Source organism: Globicephala melas, chromosome 6 (assembly GCF_963455315.2).
Source record: "Globicephala melas chromosome 6, mGloMel1.2, whole genome shotgun sequence".
Lineage (NCBI taxonomy): Eukaryota > Metazoa > Chordata > Mammalia > Artiodactyla > Delphinidae > Globicephala > Globicephala melas.
The window spans coordinates 86,527,847-86,534,951 of NC_083319.1; the positions used below are offsets into that span (position 1 = coordinate 86,527,847).

At 40.6% G+C, this 7,105-nt stretch overlaps 1 protein-coding gene across 4 annotated transcripts in view; it reads right to left on the reverse strand.

Moving 5' to 3' along the window:
• Positions 1 to 5,321, reverse strand: part of FANCC (FA complementation group C) — a 281,309-nt gene extending 275,988 nt beyond the window's left edge. For all 4 annotated transcript variants that reach the window (XM_060301110.1, XM_030832881.2, XM_060301112.1 and 1 more), the window contains exon 1: positions 5,096 to 5,321. The gene's annotated coding sequence lies outside the window, so the exon portion shown is untranslated. The remainder of the gene's footprint in view (positions 1 to 5,095) is intronic.
• Between the last annotated feature and the right edge of the window lie 1,784 nt (positions 5,322 to 7,105).

The following is a 7,105-nucleotide window of genomic DNA, read 5'->3' on the forward strand; positions in this document are numbered from 1 at the left end:
CACGCGGCAATGAAGATCCTGCGTGCCGTGACTAAGACCTGGCACAGCCAAATAAATAAATAAATAATAAAATAAAATAAATAAAAAGGAACGAAATAATGCCATTTGCAGAGACATGGATGGAGCCAGATATTGTCATACAGAGTGAAGTCAGTAAGAAAGAGAAAGACAAATATTGTATAATATTGCTTATATGTGGAATTTAGAAAAATGGTTCAGATGAACTTATTTGCAAAGCAGAAATAGAGTCATGGATTAGAAAATAAACTTATGGTTATTAAGGGTGGACGAGGGGGTGGGATGAACTGGGAGAATGGGATTGACATAAACATACTACTATTTATAAAATAGATAACTAATGAGAACCTACTGTATAGCACAGGGAACTCTACTCAATGCTCTGTGGTGACCTAAATGGGAAGGAAACCTAAAAAAGAGTGGATATATGTATATGTATAACTGATTCACTTTGCTGTACACTTTGCTTTACAACATTGTAAAGCAACTATACTACAATAAAATAATTTTTTTTAAAGGGGCATTATATAATGATAAAGGGATCAGTACAAGAAGAGGATATTATACTTGTTAACATACATGCACCCAATACAGGAACACCTAAATAATCAAGTTTTATTTATTCCAGGGTCACAAGAATGGCTCAACATACACAAATCAGTCAATATGATACACCACATTAACAAAAGAAAAGACAAAAACCAAATGATCATCTCAATAGATGCTGAAAAAGCATTTGACAACATTCAACATCCATTCACGATAAAAACCCTCATCAGGGCTTCCCTGGTGGCGCAGTGGTTGAGAGTCCGCCTGCTGATGCAGGGGACGCAGGTTCGTGCCCCGGTCCGGGAGGATCCCGCATGCCACGGAGCAGCTGGGCCCGTGAGCCATGGCCGCTGAGCCTGTGCGTCCAGAGCCTGTGCTCCGCAATGAGAGAGGCCACAACAGTGAGAGACCCACGTACCGCAAAAAAAAACAAAACAAAACAAAACAAACAAAAAAAAACCCTCATCAAAGTGAGTATGGAGGGAACATATCTCAACATAATAAAGGACATTTACAACAAATCCACAGCCAACATAATACTCAACAGTGAAAAGGTGAAACCCTGCTAAATTCAGGAATAAGACAAAGATGCCCACTCTCGTCACTTCTATTGGAAGTTCTAGCCACAGCAATAAGACAAGAAAAAGAAATAAAAGGTATCTAAATTGGAAGGGAAGAGGTAAAACTGTCTCTATTTGCAGATGACATGATACTCTATATAAAGAGCCCTGAAGTTTTCACTGAAAACTATTAGAATAAATGAAACCAGCAAGATTGTAAGATACAAGATACAGGTTTAACCCTCCCGGACTTCAGACTATACTACAAAGCTACAGTAATGAAAACAGCATGGTATTGTCACAAAAACAGACACATGATCAATGGAACAGAATACAGAGCCCATGCACCAATGGTCAATTACTCTATGACAAAGGAGGTAAGAATATACAATAGAGAAAAAACAGTGTCTTCAACAAGTGGTGCTGGAAGAAATGGAAAGCCATAGGTAAAACAATGAGATAAGAATATTCCCTCACACAATATACAAAAATAAACTCAAAATGGTTTAAACACCTAAATGTAAGACCCGAAACCATAAAACTCCTAAAAGAGAACATAGGTGGAACATTTTTACATAAGTTGCAACAATATTTTCTTGGATCAGTCTTCTAGGGCAAATAAATAAAAGCAAAAATAAACAAATGGGGCCTAATTAAACTTTAAAGCTGTTGCACTGCAAAGGAAACCATCGACAAAATAAAAACACAACCTACAGAATGGGAGAAAATACTTGCAAATGATGCAACCGACAAGGGGTTAATATCCAAAATGTACAAAGAGCTCTTACCACTCAACATCAAAAAACAACATGGGCTTCCCTGGTGGCGCAGTGGTTAAGAATCCGCCTGCCAATGCAGGGGACACGAGTTCAAGCCCTGGTCCAGAAAGATCCCACAAACCACAGAGCAACTAAGCCCGTGCGCCACAACTACTGAGCCTATGCTCTAGAGCCCACTAGCCACAACCACTGAAGCCCACGCGCCTAGAGCCTGTGCTCCGCAACAAGAGAAGCCACCACAATGAGAAGCCCGCTCACCACGACGAAGAGTAGTCCCCACTCACAGCAACTAGAGAAAGCCCGCGCGCAGCAACAAAGACCTGATGCAGCCAAAAGTAAATAAACTAAATAAATTAATTTTAAAAAAAAACAACCAAACAACCCAATCAAAATATGGCAAAATATGGGCAGAAGACCTGAATAGACATCTTTCTAAAGAAGACATACAGATGGCTAACAGGCACATGAAAAAATGCTCAACATTGCTAATTATTAGAAAAATGCAAATCAAAACCACAATGAGGTATCACCTCACACCTGTCAGAATGGCTATCATCAAAAAGTCTACAAATAACAAATGTTGCCAGGGATGTAGAGAAAAGGGAACCCTCCTACACTGTTGGTGGGAATGTAAATTGGTGTAACCACTATGAAAAACAGTATGGAGGCTCCTTAAAAAACTAAAAATAGAACTACCATATGATCCACTCCTGTGTACGGTCTCTGGAAAAAATGAAAACACTAATTCGAAAAGATACGTCCACCCCAATGTTCACAGCAGCACTATTTACAATAGCCGAGATATGAAAGCAACCCAAGTGCCCATCAACAGATGACTGGATTAAGATGTGTAGTATATATATGCAATATGTTAGCCATAAAAAAGAATGAAATACTGCCATTTGCAGCAACATGGATGGACTTAGAGAATATTATGCTTAGTGAAATAAGTGAAACAGAGAAAGACAAATACTGTATAGTATCACTTGTACATGGAATCTAAAAAATAATACAAATGAAGGTATATGCAATAACAGAAACATGCACAGATGTAGAAAACAAACTTGTGGTTACCAAAGGGGAAAGGAAAGGGGGGGAGGGCCAAACTAGGGGTATGGGATTAACAAACTACTATATATAAAATAGATAAGCAACAAGGATACACTGTATAGCACGTGGAATTATACCCATTAACTTGTAATAATCTATAATGGAGTATAATCTGCAAAAATACTGTACCACTATGCTGTACACCTGAAACTAACACAATATTGGTAAATCGAGTATACTTCAATTAAAAAAATAACAATAATCCATTTGGTGCTGATTTCCAGCCTGACTTGAGGCTCCGCCACTACCAACCTGGAACTGCCACAGATGTGAGATTTCCTCAGCTGTCACTGTGGCCTGGATAATCAATCCAACTTTCTATTGGCTAGGCTAGCCTCCCTGTAACTGGTTTTCATAAATACAAAATTTGTATAATTGTTACTGGAACTACTTGCTGAAATATGGAACTTGTTAAAAGTACCATTTATTTTAAAATGCACAGTTTCACATACAAGCAGCAGCACATCTTTCACATCCAGCCAATCAATCAAGTTAATGCTTCGTATTAGAGAACGGAACAAAAAATGCAGATATTCCACTACAGAGTTTGCCTTTCTTTTCTGGGGACTTAGTAAACGTTTTTCAAGAAATCAAGAGGTATATGACTAAATAATGGAAAGAATGAATTAAAATGTATAATACACCAAGGTATAATTTAGCTCAACTCTAAAGAAGCAGGACCTAACTTTTACTCTGGGGGAAAGAGGCCTTTGATATAACTAGGAAAAGCAAATTCTTTTTTGATGCAGTCTTTCTTGTACAGGTATATGAGTAATGCATATGAGGGCTTATTTCCCTGCGAATCTGGCACAGTACATTAGATTGAAACATCAATTTGATTTAAGCTTAATGGATAAAGTCACAATGAATATATTTTTATATAAGTTTATGTATAAATGACCCCAACACAGTATGAATTCTATCATTTGTAACAACCTTTCCACCTCTCATGAGGGGAGTAATGAAAATCTGTTCTGAGCTGCACATCACTAAAGGTGAGTGACATCCAGAAAGAACTGAAGTTGGGTGGTCCAAAAGTGCCTGCTCATCTGATAAATAACTCAGTAACATCTCAGTTAAGATGCATTAAATGGGACACAGGTTAGAATGAAACCAGGTGCCCGGGAGCTTTCCAACAATTTCAGATTAGGACAAACGTAGAGGCACATACAGGTCTTTGCTGAAAATTCCTTGGCCTTTATTTGACATTCTGGTCCCAAATTGCTGATGTTTTAAAAACTCCAAATCATTCCCCCTCCCGACTTTTCTAGCCCATACAACATGACCACAGAGGGTTCATGGTTGTAAACGCGCCCACGTAAAAAAATTCGAAAAAAGCAAGCTAAACAAACACAACCCCCGACCGTCCCCCCCCCCAAAAAAAAACCTCTCAAAGGCTTTGGACGCTATTTGGGCTTTCATTCAAAAAAAGTGAGTTAGTGCGAGATGATCGCCCACCAGAACTCTCCTCCCCTCACAGCGGGAAAAGCCCGCAGAGTACGAGGGGTAACAGCCCGCCCCGGGCTCCTCTAATTGGCCTCCCGCTCCCAGCGCCCTGAGGAAGGGGGGAGGTGCGGAGAGCACGTGGCCAGCTGTAAAGGGTGATGAATTTTAAAAGGCGAGATTTTCACATCTCCCACGGATCCAAGGGCGAAGAAATTCACCTTTGCTCCTGTCCTTTTAAGAAGACATAGCTAACCCAGGCTCAATGAACAGAGAGAAGCAAAACGCCAGCCCCCAGCTCCCAACGCTCTGGGGAACTCCCTTCCTTACGACCACCCCCTACCCCCCACCCCCGACCCTCTGTCGGCTCCACCCCCTGGGCCTGCTCCGCCCTCTAACCACGCCCCTCGCCCAAGGCCCCGCCCCTACGGTTGGCGCCATCCCATCCCCTACCCACTCCCCTCAGTCCCTACAGACAGCGCGAGCCCTGCTCACCCACCTAGAGGCGGGGAACGGAGAGAACGTTCTAGCGAGTCTCCCTCACCCCCACCCAACCCACACCCCCAGGCTGACGTGTCGGCCGGACCCCCGAAGGAGGCAGCTGCCTTCGCTGTCGTTCTGCGGCCTCTCTCTTACCAGCTGGTCCGCGCCAGAGCTGCTTCTGCAGTTTGGGCAGTGGCGGAAAGGCTGCCACCGCCCGGTTCTGTGGCTTGAAAATTTGACTTTGCCTCGTACTGGTTTTTTGTTTTGTTTTGACTTTTTTAGAACTTTCCCGCGGTCGCTCGTCAATGGAGCCGCGCGCGCACGTATCCGCAGTGCACTCTGGGGCCTGGCCAGCGGCTCCGCGCCCCCGCGGCCTCGCGGGAAAATTCCGACGAATCTCTTGCTCGTGGGGCGGGGCGGGGTAGGGGCCCCGGCTCAACCGGAAGTCGGTCTGGCTGGGCGGGTTCCCTGGCGAGGGGGCCGGCTGGGGCTGCCTTAGATGTCACCGGTCTCTGGTTGGTGTCGCTGGCCCCAACTAGACCGCAGGAAGTACCTGGAGGGGAAAAACGCGGATTTTTTAATCGGTTGTTGCTCAGTTATTTCAAGATTCTGTTCAAAATGCAGAGAATTTTTAAAAGAAAAATTGGGTCTTGGTCAAGAAGGTAAAACCTCGAAAGAAGGCCTAGAATATGATTTTCTAAGTGTGGTCACACACAAAAAAGGGATCTTTCTTGGGTTGATGCCCCTCACCACCACCAAAATCAGTTCTATACACTGTTTGATTGGGGTTCAAATCAGTTCTACGCTGCATTTAAACCTAAGTGGTTTAAATAAATAAATGGAAAACAGCATTTTTAAATAAACTTCCATTAATGTCATTAGTATTAGCGTGTCTTGGTGGATTTTTTAATTTTAATTCTTGAACTTAGTAATACACGAAGGTTTTTCACAGATGTTTAAATTTTTACAAAAAATTTTTTTGAGGAAACTACCTAACCTTAAGCCTTATTTTTTTTTTTAAATCAATGACATAATTATAAAACTACAACTTAACAGGTGCTTTCAAAAAATTTACTACAAGGCAATGTACACACATAATAAAAATATTCAGACACCTCCAGCCTTCTATAATAAAGGAATATCCACTTTACCAAATACGCACTTTACCGAATAAATTGAATTCAGAGATTAGATAATCTATTAACGTTATACAGCTTGTAAGTGACAAAGTTAGTGTGTAGGGTAATGGTGACAACAGCAACAAAAATTTTTTTCATTAAAGGGAGATGCAAAAGGAACCAGACCTAGAATTTGAGACAAAATTGGCAGGATCTGTATCAAGAAATAAGGTGTTAAATATATTCTTGAAAATATTCCCTGCCAGCCAAAGGGGTCTCTGCTTGTTTGATGTGTGCATAGTTCAAGGTGAGTAAATCTAAAGCAGGGCTTGTGCAGAGAGACACATGCTTGAGTGATATTCATCATGGCACTTTGGCCATAAGAAGAAAGTAGCCTAATGTGACAAGTTTAACTTTTGTGTTTACCAGCAAAGGAAGCAATTAAACCATGTATTTCTTTAGAGAAAATATCTGTTTTGTTACTCAGGTCCTTTTAAGTATTTGCTGAAAAATCATTTCTAGTGTTTGTAGTGTTAATAATTGAGGTCTTGCCATATTGTAGTTTTATGTCTTTTTAATTCAGTGTTTAATAAAGAGTTGCATGGCTTGTTACAGTATATGAAAGGACATCATATTTAAACCTAATTTAGACCTAAATGGGTAGTGTGTATAGTATAAATTTCCAAATATAAATTTATGGGAATTTATAGACATTCATTTTATCTGGCATCCATATGTATGGAGCTATCCTAATACTTTAATACTGAGATGATCACTATAAAATGCCTGAAAAGTTTCTTGAGAAAAATACTTAGATATGAATCCTATTTTTAACTGCCTCATAAAGTTGAGTATGTGTGTTCTAGAAACAATTTTGGTTACAGTATAGAGTCAAATCACAGAAATAATATGGCAAAAATGAAAAATGGCATGTGTAGGCGAAAATTATTTCATCCTTAGACACAATTAGAATTAGAATCCATTCTAATGGAATCCATCCTTTAGAATCTTTACGTTCTGGAGAGAAGAAACACCACAGCTGCGT